Below are 22,211 nucleotides of genomic sequence, written 5' to 3'. Positions count from 1 at the left end.
AAGCAATGTGACAAAAATTGGATAGAAACGGTGAAAAAATATGTAGCGCTAATAGGAAACACTTATAAAAAGTACACAAGTGAAAACCATACATCAATGTGATTAAATCACACTGGCCTGTGGATGAGTGTCCATTAAAATGAAAACAACACAAACAAAAGTCCATCAATAGGAGGTATATGGCCACATCCTCATCATAAGAAGGACATTCTGCACGGTAAAACAGGAGTAGATGGAATACTCTTACCGGATAGCGTGGATCTGCTTGTCAGCGACAACAGATCGTAAACGCATGGAAGGACTCCACTCGAATCTGCTCGGCTGGACGATGGCCCAATAGTAGACTCCACACAGGATATCCCGATAGATGGCTATAAGCCTGGACTGGAACCTCACCGTGGGTGTACTTGCTCCAACTCAGATTCGCAGACAGAAACAGAAGGTCAACTTGTTTCAAAGCGACAATCGGTGGTGTAAACAGTGGTATCCACTGAAGGAAGGTGAGCACAATCGTGGAGTATGAAAAACGTTATATCCAAGCAGGTCATGCAGGAGAAAGAAAAAAACAATGCTCCGGATGGTGCAGGTAAAAGAGGGTAGGTTTTATTGTAATAAAACCAAATTACATAAAAGTGATCACTTCAGCATAAAAATGGATAAAAGCAATATGGGGTGCAGGTATAGCAAGCCCGACGCGTTTCATCCAAATGGACTTCAACTGGGGCACCCCATATTGCTTTTATCCATTTTTATGCTGAAGTGATCACTTTTATGTAAGTCAGGCCTGGAGCTATTAAACATGAGGTTCTGGTATGGATTTTGGGGGGGACACATGCCATTTTTTTCTTTTGGCACAGAGTTCCCCTTCATATCCATACCAGACCTGAAGGGCCTGGTATGGATTTTGGGGGGGTCACCCACACCATTTTTTTTTATTTTGGCGTGGGGTGCCCGTTTATATCTATACCAGATCCGAAGGGCCTGGTAATGAACTGGCTATTTTTTTTCAATGATTTTTTTATGCATATTGCCAGTATCTGCCAATACATTACAGCCATATACCCCCTTCCTGCCCAGGCGAAATTTCAGCTTCCGGCACTGCGTTGCTTTAACTGGCAATTGCGCGGTCGTGCGACGTGGCTCCCAAACAAAATTGACGTCCTTTTTTTCCCCACAAATTGAGCTTTCTTTTGGTGGTATTTAATCGGCCTCTGCGGTTATTATTTTTTGTGCTATAAACAAAAAAAGAGCGTACATTTTGAAAAAAAACACAATATTTTTTACTTTTTGCTATAATAAATATCCAATTTTTAAAAAAATTAATAAAAATGTTCTCAGTTTAGGCCGATACGTATTATTCTACATATTTTTGGTAAAAAAAAAAATCGCAATAAGCATATAGTGACTGGTTTGCGCAAAAGTTAAAGCGCCTACAAAATAGGGGACATAATTATGATTTTTTTTTTTTTACTAGGAATGGCAGCGATCTGCGATTTTTATTGGGACTGCGACATTATAGCGGACACATCGGACACTTTTGACAATTTTTTGGGACCATTCACATTTATACAGTGAACAGTGCTATAAATATGCATTGATTACTGTATAAATGTGAGTGGCAGGGAAGGGGTTAACGAACAGGGGGCGGGGAAGGGGTTAAATATGTAGCCTAGTGAGTGTTCTAACTGTAGGGGGAGGGGGGTGACAGGGGGAGGTGACCGATCTGTGTCCCTATGCACAAGGGACACAGCATCGGTCTCCTCTCCCTGACAGGACGTGGATCTCTGTGTTTACACACAGAGATCCACGGTCCTGCTCAGTTCCTGGGCAATCGCGGGTGCCCGGCGGCCATCGCGGCTCCCGGGCACGCGCACTGTGTTCCCAGTAACGCGGCGGGTACGCACGCTGCCGGCGGCACGCGCACGCCCCCTAGCGGCTTTAAAAGACGTCCTGTCAGAACAATTGAGCTACCTTGACGGCGGCTGGTAGCTGAGTGGTTAAGCATTATTAAAATCACTGCTTCTGAAAAACAGATATTTTATAAAAAATTGCATTGATACATGTCGCCTGGGACAGTATGGTCCCCATATGCTTTTTATTGCAATAGCTTGCATATAAGCCATTAAAATTAGCACAAAAAATATTTTTCACGTTCATGTCCCATAGACTTTAACGGTGTTCTTCGCACAAATTTTTTGTCTGTTCGCATGTTCTGGTGCGAACCGAACCGGGGGGTGTTCGGCTCATCCCTAATGGTGATACATAGATTTGTTTGAGTAACTAGTTCTAATATACATGAATAGGGTAAATAACATATTTTACCATAAAGAATGCCACATAGACACACAACATACTGAAATTTTTCCCTCGAAATTCCGGAGAATTTCGTCTGAAAAAATACATGTCTGGTGGGAGTTTCACTGCAAATGCACTGTACGGAGGGAGGGATTGACTTCCACTTATATAAAACACTTCATCATGTGCTGTAACACTTGCAGGGAACACTCAGAAACTTGTGATTTTGATTGAATGAGAATATCTTCTTGCACATAGTAAGTAAAACACTTATGCAACTTGATTTAGTTTTGCTTTGTTTTGTTGTACATACTTGTTTCAAAGATGGGCTCAGCAATATGTTTATAGCTGTAAACAGGAAAAAGTAACGCATTTTAGACTGCAAAACTATACATTTTTCTTCAGATTTTAGTCATATTTCTGCATGAGAATGAGTGATTATGTACTCTTGTTAAAATGCTGCCAGCACTTTGATGTGATAGTATTTTCACAAAGTTTCTATATATTTTTTTTCAAATACCTGTACTAGATGCTTATGTTATAAAAAACATATCTTGTACGCTGAATGTCGTGAATATCTTTCAATGTACAGAATAATACAAGCACGTCTTATGTTATCATTATGATCATAGCACAATGTGGTTGTCTTTTCTTCCTTTTAAAGTGTAAAATGAGAACATTATTTAAATTAAAAAATATATTATAGTAATATTAAAAGAAATAGAGACAGTAATCCTAGATGTATTTACTCATATAATTTCTATAGTATTGGAAAAAAAAATGTTGGCACTATATTTTATATTTAAATGTTTTTTTTTTTTTTAACATGTATTAACCAATATTTCTATGCAGCTTTCATGCACAAATGGCTTAATAGAACTTATGTTTTGACTCATTTTTTAGTTACTTATATATATTGTAAAAGTCAGCTTCGAGCATAGAGCTTGCAGAAAAGCAGTCCAGACACAACGGGGCAGATTCACAGAGAAATGCCCAGGCGCAGCGTATCAGAGATACGCTACGCCGCCGTATCTTACCTGGCTCTAAGTCGAATCTAGGAAGATTTCGCGCCATAAGTTACGGCGGCGTAGTGTATCTCTCGGCGCGTATTTCAAATTGGGCGGGTAGGGGGCGTGATTCATTTAAATGAAGCGCGTCCCCGCGCCGATTGAACTGCGCATGCTCTGTATCGAAATTTCCCACCGCGCTTTGCGCGAAATGACGTCGCAACGACGTAATTTTTAGAACTTTGACGTGACTTACGTCCATCCCTATTCACGGACGACTTACGGCAAAAAAAATTTAAATTTTGACGCGGGAATGACGGCCATACTTTAACATGGCAAGTCTATCTATACGCCGCAAAATAGCAGCTTTAACTATACGCCGGAAAAAGCCGACTACAGACGACGTAAGAGAATGCGACGACCGCGCGTACGTTCGTGGATCGTCGGAAAAAGCTAATTTGCATACCCGACGCTGAAAACGACGCAACCTCCACCCAACGGGCGCAGAAGTATTGCATCTAAGATCCGAAGGCGTACGAAGCCGTACGCCTGTCGGATCTTACCCAAATGCCGTCGTATCTTGGTTTGAGGATTCAAACTAAAGATACGACGCAGGTAATTTGAAAGTACACCGGCGTATCAGTAGATACGCCGGCGTACTTGCTCTGTGAATCTGCCCCAACAAGTGCATTTTAGGGGCTTCTTGTCTGCATTACCGGAAAAAAAACCCAGCAAAGGTCTACCTGCAGAGGGGTTGTCAAAACTCAAAACAGTAACACATATTTTTAGCTAGTAAATAATAATATATTTTTATCTTCCAGCTGGTGACTGCAGGGTTTGATCATTTCCCACAGCTGGTTTCTACCACAGACTTAACTTGCTTAATTTGCTAAAGGCACATTGATTGTTCACTTTGCAAGGGAAATTGCACTTTGCAGGGGCAATTTCCCCAGAGTTTAGTGAAAGAGATTAAACTCTATTAACTTCCATCATACAATCATGTTCAAGCAAAATTGCATTTATTTTTTTTCAATTTTACTTGCGATTGGGTATTCTATGCAAAAGTGAAATTTCACACCATTCACCAAGCTCTGGGAAAACTCCTTTGCAAAGTGCAGCTTCTGTTGCAAAATTAACAGTCTAATTGCCTATACTAAATCAACCCCTTTCTCTTTAGTCTATCATCAATACATGTTCTCAATGAGGTCCCTCAATGCACCCTAGCCAGACTGTAGCGAATCAATCCACCTTCTTAAAAAAACATAAGATTCTGGATGGCACATACACTCCATTATGGACCATTCCAGGGGGCGGACTGACAACTCATGGGGCCCCCGGGCAATAGCAGATTATGGGGCCCCTGGGCAATAGGAGATTATGGGGCCCCCAGGCAATAGGAGATTATGGGGCCCCCAGACAATAGGAGATTATGGGGCCCCCAGGCAATAGGAGGTTATGGGGGCCCCGGGCAGTAGGAGATTAAGGGCCCCCAGGCAATAGGAGATTATGGGGCCCCCAGGCAATAGGAGATTATGGGGCCCCCGGACAATAGGAGATTATGGGGCCCCCAGGCAATAGGAGGTTATGGGGGCCCCCGGGCAGTAGGAGATTAAGGGCCCCCAGGCAATAGGAGATTATGGGGCCCCCAGGCAATAGATTATGGGGCCACACAGTATACACACACACATACAGTATGCATACACAGTATACACATACAGGCCAAGATTCTCAAAGGAGATACGATGACGTATCTCCAGATACGCCGTCGTATCTCTGAGTCTGAGCGGTCGTATCTATGCGCCTGATTCTTAGAATCAGTTACGCATTGATTTGTATTAGATCCGACCGGCCTAAGTCTCTTATGCCGTCGGATCTTAACTGCATATTTACGCTGGCCGCTAGGGGTGTGTACGCTGATTTACGCTTAGAAATATGTAAATCAGCTAGATACGCGAATTCATGAACGTATGCCCGGCCGACGCAGTACAGATACGCCGTTTACGTTAGGCTTTTCCCGGTGTAAAGTTACCCCTGCTATATGAGGTGTACATGCGGCGTACCAATGTTAAGTATGGATGTCGTTCCCGCGTAAAAATTTTCAAATTTTACGTCGTTTGCGTAAGTCGTCCGTGAATGGGGCTGGACGACATTTACGTTCACGTCGAAACCAATACGTCCTTGCGGCGTACTTTTAGAGCAATGCAAACTGGCATATGTCCACGGACGCACATGCGCCGTTCGTAAAAAGCGTCATTTATGCGGGGTCACATAACATTTACATAACACACGACCACATCTTCCAAATTTGAATTTACGCTACGCCACCGCAACTTACGGAGCAAGTGCTTTGAGAATACTGCACTTGCCCGTCTAAGTTGCGGAGGCGTAACGTAAATAGGATACGTTACACCCGCACAAAGATACGCCGATCTACGAGAATCTGGGCCACAGTCTACATACACACAGAATACACATACACACACTGAAAAGGTACTGGAGAGGCGGGGCAGCTATAATCTTGGTATTTTTAGACCAAAAGGATGTCGGTAAGGGACATTTCAGGGACATACCGTCTCTGGTTTTACTAAGGCTGGCAACCCTGATGGGGCCCCCTAGTGGAATGGGGCCCTTGGGCAGTGCCCTAGTGCCCAAATGGTCAGTCCGCCCCTGGTCCATTCCCTTTACCAGTTGGGGCTATCTGTCACAATATATAAAAGTAAACTACATTCTCCAAAAATACTGCTAATAGTGCTAAATCCAGTTGTTTGTTACAGTTTCGCAATGCTTGAATGCGCATTGCCTTTTTGGGGCGCAGCCCTCCTCAGACAGGGAAGTCTTCAATAAACTTCAAAAAACACACAGGAACAAACATTACCATAGAAAAGTGCATTGCCATAGAAAGAGTCTATTAACCACTTGCTTACTGGGCACTTAAACCCCTCTCCTGCCCAGACCAATTTTCAGCTTTCAGCGCTGATGCACTTTGAATGACAATTTCATGGTCATACAACACTGTACCCAATTAAAAATGTTGTCATTTTTTTCACACAAATAGAGCTTTCTTTTGGTGGTATTTAATCACCACTGGGGTTTTTATTTTTTGCTAAACAAACAAAAAAAATCATGTTTCATATTTTGTTATAACATTTTGCAAACAGCTAATTTTTCTCCTTCATTGATATGCGCTGATGAGGCGTCACTGATAGGCTGCACTGGTGGGCACTGATAGGCTGTACTGATGGGCACAGACAGATAAGGCAGTACTGATAGGCACAGAAAAGGCGACACTCATGGCCACTGATAAGATGGCACTGATGTGCCCTGATGGGTGGCACTGATGGGTGGCACTGATGGGCACTGATGGGTGTAACTGATAAGTACCACTGATAGGTGGCACTGATGGGAACTGATAGGTGACACTGATGGGCACTGGTAGGTGACAATGATGGGCAGCACTGTTGATTTTGATGAGGCACTGATTGGTGACATTTATAGGTGGCACTGTGGGCACTGATAGGTGGCACTGTGGGCACTGACGGGTGGCAATGTGGGCACTGGTAGGTGGCGCTGGTGGGTGGCACTGTTGTGCACTGGTAAGTGGCACTGACATGTGCCACACATGGGCAGAGATAAACTGGCGGTAGCTCTCCTTGATCAGGACCGATGTCCCTCTGTCCGCCGCCATATTTTTTTTCTCAAACAACTTATGATTGACAGCCTCAGCTGTACATGCTTCCCTATGAGACTGTGTAGAGGGGATGTGTGCCTTCCCTCTACTCAAGTCTCAGATTACACTCAGCGTTCCTCTCTGTGACATTAGATACCCGCTGCCTCTGAATGCTCAGAAAAGCTGTGTAAATTATGGACTTTAAATGCACGTAGAGAATATACGGTAGAGGTAAACAGGTAAAACTGTAGGATGATTTGTTTTCTCCCTGTACCACCTGAGGCTAGTCACTTTACTTAGTGTATGTAAGGGTTTACACCCATTTTAAGGAAAATGGAAGGGAAGGCATGGGAACACCCCAAGATGGGTAGGAACACCCACATCTCCAAGATGTGTAGGAATAGATACAGAAGCTATGGCAAGGACATAAGGGGTCTTTAACAGATTTTTTCCATATCATCTTGATTAGCCAACAGTGGAGAGAAGTATGTCACATACAGTGTATGAGATATATTTCTGATCTGACTCAGTTGGGGATCAGACTAGGATTCCCAGCTGAGACAGAGTGAAGGGGGTTTAACATCAGCTAAAGAGTTAAGGAATTACCTATTTTAAAGCTCTTTTATTGATTGTTAAGAATATGTAAATAATATCCACTGATAAGAAGCACAAATGAAAAGTACCTCTATTCTTGCATTAAAATTAAAATGTGTTTAATAACCTGGAATATAAAATAAGAATGTAGAATAAAAATAAAAATGTAAAAAAAGGTATAGTTATGCCCTTGCAAGAAAGTTCTTTGTGTCTCAGTTCATGTATCTATCTGGGTAAAGTAGTTATTCCTGCGCTACAGTGGAAACTATTAGGTAGATTCAGGTAGGGGCGCCTAAAATTAAGGCCGGCGTAGCCTAGCGTGTTTACACTACGCCGCCTTAAGTAAGAGAGGAAAGTACATGATTCAGAAAGCACTTACCTCCTTACTTAGGGCGGCGTAGTGTAAACACGGCGGGCGTAAGGGCGCCTAATTCAAATGGGTTGGGGGGAGCGTGTTTAATGCTAATGAGACTTGACCTCACGTTTTTTGAAGTTTTTTCGTACTGCGCATGCGCCGGGCGCCTACATTTCCAAGGGCGCATTGCGGCTAAGTACGCCGTACGGGCCTATTGATTTCGACGCGGACGTAAACGACGTAACTCCCGATTCGCGGACGACTTACGCAAACGACGTAAAAAATTCGAACCTCGCGGCGGGAACGGCGGCCATACTGTAACTTTGTGTTTTCCACCTCATAGGTGGAATAACTTTAGGCCGCCTAAGGCCTTACGGAAACAACGTTAATCGACTGCGGCGGGCTCGCGTACGTTCGGGAATCGGCGTAAAAGCTAATTTACATAATCTACGCCGGCCGCAATGGAAGCGCCACCTAGCGGCCATCCAAAAAATTGCAAGCTAAGATAGAATGGCGCAAGCCGGCCTATCTTAGCTTTGTTTAAGCGTATCTTTGTTTGAGCATACGCTTAAACAAACGCTGGCGTAGATTCAGAGTTAGGTTGGCTTATCTACTGATAAGCCGGCCTAACTCTTTGTGAATCTACCTATATGTGTGCAGAGGGTAAAGGTGCAGCAACTACCGTATGGGCCAACCACTACCCACAGTGAGACATGGAAAAAATCAAGAGATTGTGTTGCGATCCAATAGCATAGAATGGTGTAATTGGTAAAAATGTATAAATAACCAAAATAGTATAATTGATAAATGAATGTGCAAATATGCAAATAGACTGACTGAAAGATAAAAATCACTATAAAAGCTAAGATAAGGTGCATCCAAAGGTGTACTGAATGAATATGCAAACAGTGCAGATAAGGTGACTCAGGTGCATAAATAAAATCACAATGTAGAGATAATAGTATATGCAGTTGCAGAGGAAATCACAGGATGGTGTTATGCTCCAATCAAACTGAATGACTGGACATAACTGATATACAACAATGATGGATGAATAAAACAGTGAACTGAATAGGAGTGCAAATACATACAGTACAAATAGGTGACTGTATAATGTAAAATCACATCATATGAATGGTGGATGGAACCGCAAGATTGTCTAATTGTTACAAAGTGTAAATGGTGCAACTGCGACTCATTCCAAGATGTGAAGAAATTGCAAGGTGTAAGTAGAGTGCTTGATGCAGAAATAGAATCGCAGCATAAAGATAATGGGCTAGATTCACATAGATCAGCGGATCTTTAGATCCGCGTGATCTATGTGATTTAAGATCCGCTGCCGCAAGTTTGAGAGGCAAGTGGGTAATTCACAAACCACTTACCTCCAAACTTGCGGCGGCGGATCGTAAAACCCCCGGCGGAACGACGGCTATACTTAACATTGGCTGCACCTCATAGAAGCAGGGGTAAGTATATGCCGGGAAATCCGCTACGTAAACGTCGTAAAAACACTGCGTCGGGCCCACGTACGCTCGTGAATTGGCGTATTTTGCTGATTTACATATTTTTCAGCGTAAATCAGCGAGAACGCCATTTTTAAAATGCAGTTAAGATCCGACGGTGTAACACAGTTACACCTGTCGGATCTTAGGCATATCTATGCGTAACTGATTCTGTGAATCAGTCGCATAGATACGACCGGCCTAAGTCAGAGATACAACGGCGTATCAGGAGATACACCGTCATATCTCTCTCTGAATCTGGCCCAATATATGCAGTCGCAGAGGAAATCGCAGGATAGTGACTGAACATAACTGATATACACCATTGATGGATGATGCAACTGCGAAGTCCAGGAGGTAATGCAATTTAATCAAAAGAAATTGCAAAGTGCGAGTGAAGTGCTGGGTGCTAAATGACATCAGCAGGTGGCAAGGTGACTTGTTGGTGAATCTTCGGTATATGGTGACACCCGAAGGTGTGCTAGCAAATTACCTTATGGCTGCAAGGTAAGCAGCTTTCAATAAAACCAATGGAATCACTTGGGGGTAGAGGGGATAACTCCTATCCATCCTTCAAGTGGTGTGGCGCCTAGGGGGTTAAGGCTTCCTTCCAGGCTGGGTGGTCAGCAAGGTAAGACGGCTCCATAGTGTGTCACCAGGCAGGGTAGAGAAAACATAGAGAATGCTCTCTAGAGTAATAGGTTTTAAACACTCAGCGGTTTATTCAAACATATAACAAACAGAGTACTCACATTTAAAACAGTAATGCAGTGTATATCAGAAACGAGCAGCGAGCTCACACTGTGCAAATGTCACTTTCCCGGTGTCCTAGTGTCTGACGCGTATCGTCACTGTCACATGACTTCATTGGCGATCAAGTCATGTGACAATGACAATATGCTTCAGTTTGTGAATGAACAGGATACCCCGGAACTCTTCCTATTCATTCATCTCCGGTGCAGCTGTGGCTGCAGAAAAAGGGACTGATAAACTTTTGTCCTCCTTTTCTCAGTCTTAAATGTAGGTGGCTGACCCCTGATATTTAACCAAAGCAGGGCAGTTAAAAATATGTTAAAAAAATAAGTAAATAATAAGGTCCTAAAATAAAGCGTAAAAAAAAAAAAATAATCCTAAAAAAGATTAATAAAAGATTGCGGACTTGTTCGCATGTGCTTTGCTCTCTGCGGAGAAATCAGTAGACATTTCTAAAATTCTGTTTTGAAAAAAAAATGAATTTAAACAACTGTAGCATCGGGCTGCAACATAACAAAATTGAAAAAAGTCAAGCGGCCTAAACATTTTATGAATGCACTGAATATGAGCCCTAACATTGTCAGCCCCTTTGTAATAGCAGTAAAGTAAAGTAAAAATGTGTGAAAAAGGGCTAGTAAAATAAATAAACACCCCTCAAAAATGTTTTTAAAATGCTTTGCCCACACACACGTGCACATAGGAATGCAAATAAACAAATGTAAATATTAATTACATAATACATATTAGGTATCCCCATGCACGTCAGAGTGAAGGAATAATTTCTAAATGCCATTTAATTGCCAAAGCAGTGACTATTGTTTTTTTTTTTTTTGCACTGTTCAAAAACTGGCTGCAACCTGACTACATTGTATTTGTTGTGATCTTGGAGAATTATTTACTCCACAGTGAATGCAGCTGCAGAGGTCAGTGAGGGTATGTTTTAAAGGCTAAGTTCACAGTTAAGCAAAAAATAATACATGCACATATTTTTTCAGGCTAAAAAATTGCATTTAACATTTATTTTTACATAGGAGTCTGCAAAGTATTGCACCCATGATCAGTGAATCGTGGGTGCAAAGTCATGATCCTGCACACTCTCCCTCCAGCTTTCGTCCCATAACTCCATACAGGCTTTCAGTTGGAAAGCTGGAGGAGGTGTGAATAAACTGCGAGGGTGTTGATCAGTGGTGGCCGATCCATTAGGGGTGAAGTCGATGTGCCCGGCCCCTAATTTACATGCAAGGCACCGGACGCATAGATTTCAATGTTTTTTTTTTTTTAAACACAAGATTTAAAAAAGTGTGGGCTTTGGGGCGCAGGGCACTGCGCGCTGAGCCCACCCAGTTGTGTGACAGTAGCAAATTAACATTCGCTATTGTCTTCCTGATTCTCCACCTGGACAATCAGGAAGAAGATCCTGAGACCCGATTGGCCAGGGAGTCTTAGGACTCAGAATCTCGGGTCTCGGGATCCACTTTCTGTTTGGCCAGAAGGAGAAGCAATGGCAGCCTTGGGAGGAGATGGAGCGGACGAGCGGAAGCCAGTGTGGAAAGCTAGGAGCCAATGCGGAAGATCGGGTGCGGTGTGGAGAGCGGGTGGGAGTACCTACGGCGGCCAGCCTGTGTCCTGGGGGGAGGGGGTGGTGGCTGTATGTGCAAGTGAGGGGGCAGATTTTTTGCCACCCCTCCCCCCAAAACAAATTTTGAGCGCCAGCCGCCACTGGTGTTGACCAGTGCACTAAGAACTACAAGTCTGTCTGTCATCTTGGCAGTTAATTAATTCACAGATCCCTGTGAATGAATGATGTGGCTGTGCAGGTGGAGCTTTGTACAGCCGTACCAATTTCAAATGTGAAAGGGCAGTTTCAGGGGGTGAGTTGCTTATGCATGTAACATGTTCTAAAAGATTAACCTATCTTTTAAAGCTTATTTACTGCTTCTTTAGAATATGTAAAAACTTTATTGTCCATAGCCTGGCCACAGGTTCACTTTAGCTTTTGGGTTTTAAGAGTCATATATATAATTGGTAGTGCAGATTCTACATCATACACTTGCTGTTGACACACCATCAGATGTGCAGTGTTATGTGGCACTTCATTTAGACTTTTGTGGCAACTAGAGTATTGTTTAGACAAAGGATTTAAACTTTTCTACATGGGAGCTGATATGTTTTTAAATTACTGACTAGATTAGCAAGTATAATGTTTTCACTTGCTTTTATATGGAAACTTTTTTTTTTATTTGGTCACTGTTGCCAATCTTTGGTCATTCTTGGAAATTGGTTAGTGTATGCCAAACTTCATCTGGAATGAATAGGAGTTAACAGGTATTAAATAAAATAGCTAAAGAGTCATGTAAGAACGTACAGTCCTTCATGGTAAAATGAAAAAGCTCAATCGAATCCCTATAAACCATGTTCTTACCAAAAAATTATATCAACAAAGCTTTATGACTTCGAGGACATAAACTTTTATGTGATAGAACAGAGTGGTAGAGCCAAAAGTCAAAGATCATTTTTCAAATTAGAAGAACTTTGCATAGATACATTAATGATGCATGAAGGGAAATAAAAAATAATTGCATACATTTCATTTTTATCATAATTGTAATATTAAGATATGTAATCACTATTTAAGGTATGATTTTTTCATATTGAATATTTTGTAATAAACAAAGGTCACATCAGTTAACAGAAAATATTTTTTGTAACTTCTATACTTTACTGAGCATCGATAATCCCAAACCTCAACCCAAATAATCACTTAGTGGCTGCCCTATAGCAGTTTCACTTCTACAGAGCAGCAGCTGTGTGCCGAATCAAGTATATATACGTGATTCCAGACTTCCACCTGCAGGAGTTGCGCGGGTCCCAGGCGGGCCTCTTCTGCTGTGAAAATTCACAGCAGAAGCCGATCTTCGGGTGTTGGGCACTCAATGTTCTCTGGCACCCGCCGATCGCTGGTAAACTACACAGAATGGGGATCTGCCTATGTAAACAAGGCAGATCCCACTTTTGACAGGGGAGAAGGGATGGATTATGCAGAAAATGGAGATCCTATCCAGATAAACCCAAGTTGTTGCCAACATCCCAAATATTGATACCCTAGAAAAAGGGTACCCCCCCCCCAATGCACACACGGGACCTTTGGGGCAACCGGGTACACAAAGTAATAATTCGATTTTTTTTTTGGTGCATACATCACCATACAGTATAAAATGATATAACAGAGCTGATAGGAATATAGTGTTCTCCTGACCAATTTTTGGCACAGTAGAGGGAGAACACTATATTTCTATCATCTCTGTTATATCATTTTATATTGTATGGTTATGTATGCACCAGTTTTATAACAGTATTTAATAAAACTTTCTAATTATTACTTTGTGTACTTAGTTGCTCTAAAAGTCCCCTTGTGTGCATTGGGGGTACCCTTTTTGTAAGGAATGGATTATGTGTTCCTGCAAAGCTAGGACTAGAATTCATGTCTTCCCCTATTAAAAGCAGCACACAAAGTAAACACAAACACTGGGTAGGCACACATTTAACCATTTGATTGCTCTTGATGTTTAGCCCCTTCCCAGCTAGTGTCATTAGTACAGTGCATATTTTTAGCACAGATCACTGTATTAGTGTCACTGGTTCCCGCAAAGTGTCAAAAGTGTCAATGTCCGACTGTCCACTGCAATATTGCAGTCCCGCTATAAGTCGCTGATTACCGTCATTACTAGTAAAAAAAATAAAATTCCATAAATATATATAATAATCCCATAGTTTGTAGACGCTAAGGGCCAGATTCACAGAAGAGATACGACGGCGTATCTCCTGATACGCCGTCGTATCTCTGAGAGTATCTATGCGGCTGATTCATAGAATCAGTTACGCATAGATAGCCCTAAGATCCGACAGGTGTAATTGACTTACACCGTCGGATCTTAGGATGCAATACTTCGGCCGCCGCTGGGTGGAGTTTGCGTCGTTTTCCAGCGTCGGGTATGCAAATGAGCTTTTACGGCGATCCACAAAGGTTTTCGCGTTCGTTACGTCGTCGCTAGTCGTTTTTTCCCGTCGCAAAGTTAAGCCTGCTTTAACATGGCTTAACTTTAGACAAGCCATGTTAAAGTATGGCCGTCGTTCCCGGGTCGAATTTCAAATGTATTTATTTTTTGCGTAAGACGTACGGGAATGCGAAAGTACGTTACGCACGTCGCCGTTCAAAAAAATTACGTCACTTCGCGCAAAGCACGGCGGAAATTTCAAAACGGAGCATGCGCATTACGTCCGGCGTGGGAGCGCGCCTAATTTAAATGGTACACGCCCCATTTGAATTAGGCGGGCATGCGCCGGACGCCTTTACATTACTCCGCCGCAAGTTTATACTCAAGTGCTTTGATAATCAGGCACTTACGAGGAAAACTTGCGGCGGTGTAACTTAAAGACGATACGTTACGCCGCCGCAGTTCTTTCTGAATCTGGCCCTATAACATTCACATATACCAATCAATATACGCTTATTGGGATTTTTTTGCCAAAAATATGTAGCAGAATAAATATTGGCATAAATTTATGAAGAATTTTTTTTTAATTGGATATGTTTAATAGCAGAAAGTAAAAAATATAGCTTTTTTTCAAAATTGTCAGTCTTTTTTTGTTTACAGCGCAAAAAATAAAAATGCAGAGGTGATCAAAATCTTCTGGAAGTCAAATGGTTAAGTGGATAACTAGAATTGGGTCTTTAAACACAACCATCTTTAAATACAGTCAGCTCTAGTCTATATAAATCACATTTATGTTGACTCTTCCCATCAAGTGCATGATACCATGGTCAAATTACATTTTTCAACATATAAAAATGTGTGGATATCTGTATAGTCTGAAATGGGCTACAATGCATCTTCTAAGGTTTGTGTGACTCCACTGAATCACAATGACAGCCAACATTTTGAGCTGGAAAACACTTTATTTTTCACAAGAATGGCCAACATGCCAAACGTCTCCAGAGGCGCAGCATAATATTATCCAGAAATCACAAATAATTTGTAGAATATTATCAAAAGAACTGCAGACTTTCCTTATTTAAATTAAGTGCAGTGTTTTTGACTCTCCATTTAAAGAAGGCATTTGAAAAAATGTGTTTCACTGAAGTGTAGTACTTAAGAATATAAGGCACAACTCCAACCAAGTTCTACTTTATTATGGATAAAGTAGGGAAGGGTTTGAACCTCTGTCATATTTGTATTGCCATCTGTATCCCTGTTGTGAAGTTTTTTTCTCTGCTTCCTGTCTGGGGAGGAAGTGAGGGTAAATCTCTCGAACAGGGAAAAAAAAGAAACGCAGACTGAGGAAGGGTGAAAATGTCTGACAATGGTTTTATTGCAATCTGTGCCTTTCTGTCTTGCTGACAACCTCATTCCCACTTTTCTTGTATGACCATAACAGGGACAGAAAATTAAGGTAACTTTCTATAATGGGATCACAGACAAAAAATAAATTGTAAAAGACATTTTAACTTTTTCAACAAAGTGCCCATCTTAAAAAATATCTAAACGGAAACATCTTTTAAAAATGTTTGATAGAAAACGTTATTTATTGCCAGTAATTTTTTTCACACATGTTTAAAAAGTATAATACCCTAAATTTCATATTATTGATATGTATCTGTTGTTCCATGTAATTGTGTTAAAACACATCCTGTTTTCTTTTCATTTTTAAACTGAATGGATTGTTTTATAAGGTAAAGGGTCACATGTACTTTAAATCAGGGGCATAAATATAGGGGCCGCAGGGGTCACAATTGCGAGTGGCTCCCCTGTCACACTTGGCTCTACACCTTGATAGGAGGTGGCTGAGGCGGTATATACACAAACTGATCCCCTCTATTTTCCTCTTGTAGCCCCTGAAAGTCTGCTTCTCCTCCTCCCTCTTCTGCAGGCATTCAGTGGCTTCAGGAGGAAAATGGAGGTGATCAGTGAATGTGTAAGCCACCCCTCCTATACAGTTTACTTTTATCTTACTGCCCATGGACCTCTGTGTGCCCCCCTGAAAATCCCCCTAAAAATACACTCAACTTATTTAATTATATATTTAAAAATAATGAAAGAAAAATATAAAATATGAGATTGTGTCAAGTAAATACAATCAAATACTGTATGCCAAAAAAGCATGTATTTGTGAAACAGAAAAAAACTATGGTATCCAAAATTGTCTGTATGCGGTACTTTTAAAACCTTTGCAGGCCCTAGAACTATTCTTCTTCTCATATCGGTGTGTGCCAAAATAACGAAATGTGCTGCACAATCGTTGTTTTTGTACAAGTGCATGGCCTACTAGCACGTCAAAGGTGCAGGACTAAATATCTAAGGATTATTGTTTAGCAAATTAATCTATAATGTGTTGGACAACAAAATTACAAAAACAAAAAAAAATTAACAAAGCAAAATGGTTGATAAAATATTACAGTTACCAGTTGTAGAGATTGGGCGATAAGAATCTGACCCAAAAAAATAATTTTAGTACTCAAGATGTGTTTAGTATGTGCTATCCTATTTTTGCTGCCACTTCCGCACATTTCCCAGCAATACCTGGCTGTCAAAATAACAGCCAGGAGTTTCTGTGTAAATACAGAAGACTGCTGTCAAAATAAACACTTTGGGCCAAATCCACAGAAGAGATACTCAGGCGTAAGCCGTCGTATCTCTGGTTCTAACTTTGGAACTGATCCTCAGAAGCAGTTTTCCTAAGTTAGGCAGAAGATCCGACATCTGTAAGGGACTTACACTGCCGGATCTTAGGATGCAGTACCGCATCCGCCACTGGGGGCATTTCGAGTCGAAATGCCTCTGTTAGTATGCAAATTAGCACTTAGGGCGATCCTCAAAGCTTTTGTGCCTAGTTTTTTCGCCGTAAGTGTTAGTTTGCCTGGTGTAAAACTAGGGCTGCTTTTACAAAGTGTAAAGTTAGTCACACCTTGTAAAGGCCCATTCAAGCGACGGCATTTGGTATGCATTCCCGAGGGAGAACTCCACGGCAATTTGTAAATTCCAAACCGGCATGGGTTCCCCCCCAGGAGCATACCAGGCCCTTAGGTCTGTTATGGGTTGTAAGGAGACCCCCCTCCGCCGAAAAATTGATGTAGGGGGTCCCCCTACAATCCATACCAGACCCGTATCCAAAGCACGCTACCCGGCCGGTCAGGAATGGGAGTGGGGATGAGCGAGCGTCCCCCCCCCTCCTGAGCCGTGCCAGGCCGCATGCCCTCAACATGGGGGGGTTGGGTGCTCTGGGGCAGGGGGGCGCACTGCGGGCCCCCCCACCCCAGAGCACCCTGTCCCCATGTTGATGAGGACAGGACCTCTTCCCGACAACCCTTGCCATTGGTTGTCGGGGTCTGCGGGCGGAGGCTTATCGGAATCTGGGAGTCCCCTTCAATAAGGGGGCCCCCAGATACCGGCCCCCCACCCTAAGTGAATGGATATGGGGTACATCGTACCCCTATCCATTCACCTGTAGGCAAAAAGTAAAAGTTAATAAACACACAACACAAGGCTTTTTAAAATATTTTATTATTCTGCTCCAGACGCCCCCCCCTGTCTTCGTTATTAGCTCTATTACCAGGGGGGGCTTCTTCTTCCACTCTCCGGGGGTCTTCTCCGCTCTCCGGGGGGGGTTTCTGCTTCCGCTCTCCGGGGGGGGCTTCTCCGGACTCCGGGGGGCTTCTTCCATCATGCTCCGGTAGGTACCCACGTGGTGGGTGCACGTGGGTAGGCACCCACCACGTGGGTACCTACCGGAGCATGATGGGACGGTGATGCCTATATAAATGTGATGCAAGGCGCGCTTCCATCATTACAGCGACAACAGGCGACGAGGCAACATCGGAAGAACAGAAGACCAGAAGACCCTGGCGTCACAGAAGACCGCGCCGGCTGCCTGTTTGAAATCGAGCTAACACACAAACATAGCAGGCAGCCAGCGCTGAAGAAGAAGGCACCGGAGAGCTGCAGAAGAACCGGGGTTCGCCGAGTCAAGAGCGGAAGAGGGGAGAAGATGGAAGAAGCCCCCCGGAGTCCGGAGAAGCCCCCCCCGGAGAGCGGAAGCAGAAACCCCCCCCGGAGAGCGGAGAAGACCCCCGGAGAGTGGAAGAAGAAGCCCCCCTGGTAATAGAGCTAATAACGAAGACAGGGGGGGGCGTCCGGAGCAGAATAATAAAATATTTTAAAAAGCCTTGTGTTGTGTGTTTATTAACTTTTACTTTTTGCCTACAGGTGAATGGATAGGGGTACGATGTACCCCATATCCATTCACTTAGGGTGGGGGGCCGGTATCTGGGGGCCCCCTTATTAAAGGGGACTCCCAGATTCCGATAAGCCTCCGCCCGCAGACCCCGACAACCAATGGCAAGGGTTGTCGGGAAGAGGTCCTGTCCTCATCAACATGGGGACAGGGTGCTCTGGGGTGGGGGGGCCCGCAGTGCGCCCCCCTGCCCCAGAGCACCCAACCCCCCCATGTTGAGGGCATGCGGCCTGGCACGGCTCAGGAGGGGGGGGGACGCTCGCTCGTCCCCACTCCCTTCCTGGCTGGCCGGGTAGCGTGCTTTGGATACGGGTCTGGTATGGATTGTAGGGGGACCCCCTACGTCAATTTTTCGGCGGAGGGGGGTCTCCTTACAACCCATAACAGACCTAAGGGCCTGGTATGCTCCTGGGGGGGAACCCATGCCGTTTTTTTCATTGAAAATTGGCATGGAGTTCTCCCTCAGGAATGCATGCCGAGCGACGCTGTCATTTTTTTTAAAAATTATTTGTTTTCCCGGCGCGTCTTTTTTTCACCCGTCGCAACTTTAGTGTCCCGTCGCAATCCACAAAGCCGCCCGGCGTCAATTACGTTTGCGCGATGCACGTCGGGAAAATGACGTCACACGCATGCGCAGTACGGCCGGCGCGGGAGCGCGCCTCATTTAAATTGTAAACGCCCCCCGGAGAGGAGGAACGCCTTACGACGGCGGCACTTAACTTACACGGCTTGAAATTTTTACGTAAGTGCTTTGAGGATCAGGCACTTAGGTAAAAACTTTAAGTCAGTGTAACTTAACTGCTGAAAGTTAAGTTACGCCGCCTGGCTGAGGATTTGGCCCTTTTTTTCCAGACACAATATAGAGAGATATAAAGTAACATTTGCTTAAAGTGGTTATAAAGCCAAGACATCTTTTACCTTAATGCATTAAGGAAAAAAATGTTGCACTACATGTATTGCCCCCTCCCTAAATACTTAACTAAGTCTTATCTTGATCCATCGCTGTTCCCGTTTGTGGTTTGTGTTCCTCTCCTCACAGAACACAGAGGGGGGAGCGGGGGCCATTGGATGACCACAGTCTGGTTTAGGAGTCCGCTCCCCACACATCTGTCTCTATAGCAAGCAGCACCAGCGGGGGAACCACAGAAAAGATGGTTCCGAACACTGGGGGAAAAAGGTTTACCTTTGCCATTGGTCTCCATCACCACGTCAAGGGTAACAACACGTTGTTCCTGGCAGATGATGAATAAAGTGATATATTTATACTATTCCTCGCTGGTGTTCTTCTCCACTGTCCAATTCTCTGTAATGTTGGCCGGGCCTCTGCATCTTACCCTACAGTGCAGGACTGCCGGTCCTGCATTGTACAGGACTGCTGGTCTTGCACTGTACAGGGCAACTTCAGAAAGCTGTGTAACTGGTTGCATGAAAGGCCCATAAAAGTAAGAGTAAGGTTATCATTATAATATGATTCATCATCCGTGAGGCAAAGCGAGCAGTTAAAAATGAGCGATCCGACAGAACGCCACAACACTTCCGTTTTCTGCATGCTAAAGTAATGCTCTGTCATTTCAACAAAATTGTGAGTACCCATTTGTATTTTACCAATAAAAGCTGAATTTGTAAACGGTACTACACTATCTTGGGACCCCTTCCTTCTTCTTTTTTCCTGTATATGGGATAAATACTAAGAGCACCACCAGGACCACAGCAGGACATGCCTTTGCCAGAGTGCTGCACAGTGGCATACACTGTGAATGCTCCAAACCCCAAGAGGGGGCACAAATCTGGTGAGTGCGGTCCATATAGGAGCACAGATTGGAGTGGATCACTGTGTGAAGAATAGAACTAGACGTTCACATAAGCATGAAGCACTTTTTCTAATTTTATTTTTTATTTTTATTTATTTAATTTATTTATAATTATTGGCACCTAATAAATTTTTTCTTTATCATTTCTCGCACCTTTGGAGTGGATATCACTAGCCTTTGTAGCACAAGGATTTTATTAAGGTGCACTATTTTATTTTATTATATTATATTTTTTTGATCACTTGGAACTGCATTTTTATCGCAGCTGCTCAAGCAATCTAATTCATCTATTTTCACTTAATCGCATTGCTATTTACACACACATTGTGGATATCACCAGCATTTTCCTTTTCTTTCCGTACTAGGATTTCAAAATTTGGTTTTATTAAAATGCACCTATTTACCTGTATTTGATTATATGTCACTGCGTTTTTCACTATTAAGTACAGGCGCCTGTAAAACTATTTACCACATCAGCACTGCACTTTAAAAGCTAGCGCCATTTCTACTTCCATCCTCTCTCAAAGCGAGCAGTTAACATTTACAGGGGGAAGGGCACTGCAAGGTTAAATCTCAGTTTCCCTGGCGTTCAGTTATAATTTTTTTAATGTCACAAAAACCTTTGATTATTTGTAAATAACTGTGCAATGCTTTGTATCCAGATTTATTATTTTAGTGTCGCTGAAAACAAGGCAAATTGTAATTTTTTTTTAAAAAAAATAAAGAAAAATATCTCGATCGGGGTAGGGTTGGGGTCAAAGTTAGGATCAGGCCTCGTACAGACGAGAGGATATCTGCTGGAAACGGTCCGCCGGACCGTTTCCAGCGGATAAATCCTCTGGCGGATTTGGATCTGATGGCTGTACACACCATCAGATCGAAATCCCAGCGGAATACGCGGCGACGTGCGCGACCCTGGAAGGTAAATACTTCCACGCATGCGTCGAATCATTACGACGCATGCGAGGGATGGGAGCGGACGGACTGATCCGGTGAGTCTGTACAGATGACCGGATCAGTCCGCTGGACTGGATTCCAGCGGATAGATTTCTTAGCATGCTAAGAAATTTTTATCCGCTGGGAATCCATCGGCTGGATTTTTATCCGCTGGGAAATGTCCGCTCGGACGTACACACGACCGGATCTATCTGCTGGAACTGATCCGCCGATCAATCCCAGCGGATAGATCCGGTCCTGTGTACGGGGCCTCAGAGTTAAAACTTGGCTCAAATGATAGGGTTAGTGTATTTTTGGTAGGAATTAAATAAAAGTATTTTTGAAATTAATATTGGTTAAAGTGTAACTCCACTTTTGTTGAGAAACAATTTCCCCTACATTACAAGGATTATAACAACTTTTGTTACAGATGCCTACCTTTTGTTATTCTGAAGAAATCACTGGCCCAGATTCAGGTAGATTTGCCCTTTAGTTACACATGTGAAGAGCAGCTGATTTGCTCTGCGCTGGGGCAAATTGGAAAGATTGCCACCTGATTCAGGATTCCTTTTGTCTGCTAACTTGCTCCTTTGTAAGGCAAAAATCAGGGCCTAAGGCAGCGCAAGTGAAAGTGGGTGTGCCCTATGCAAATGATCTTTTTTCCACTCAGCAGTGGTTTGCTCCTATTTTCAGGGCAAATTTTGCCCAACTGCTTGCACTGAGCAAATAAATAGGGGCAGACCTGCGCAGGTCCTGTGCAAAATTACATCCTGCTTTTCCCACCCCCCCCCCCTGAGCAAGGTAATTTTGCCCTTTTTGCTGATATGGCACCTCCTCATGAAAAAAAAAAAAGAAAAGCTAATTTTATAGCTTCAGAGATGGAGATACTTCTTGCGGCACTCACGCGCCATAGTGATGTGCTGTATGGTGCCCAGCGGCAGCACTCCACTGTAGCCCAAAGGAGGGCTATCTATGATGGCATTACCCTGGACATAAATGCCC

The 22,211-nt window shown here is 43.2% G+C and overlaps 1 protein-coding gene across 1 annotated transcript in view; it reads left to right on the top strand.

Annotated features, from left to right (window-relative positions):
- Positions 1-2,471: 2,471 nt before the first annotated feature.
- COL6A6 (collagen type VI alpha 6 chain) overlaps positions 2,472-22,211 on the top strand; it is a 286,317-nt gene continuing 266,577 nt past the window's right edge. Inside the window, exon 1 of the mRNA XM_040353048.1 lies at positions 2,472-2,552. The gene's annotated coding sequence lies outside the window, so the exon portion shown is untranslated. The remainder of the gene's footprint in view (positions 2,553-22,211) is intronic.

The sequence above is a fragment of the Rana temporaria genome, chromosome 5 (assembly GCF_905171775.1).
Source record: "Rana temporaria chromosome 5, aRanTem1.1, whole genome shotgun sequence".
Taxonomy (NCBI): Eukaryota; Metazoa; Chordata; class Amphibia; order Anura; family Ranidae; genus Rana; species Rana temporaria.
Note: the sequence above shows the minus strand (reverse complement) of the source record. Positions and strands in the feature narration are given on the sequence as shown.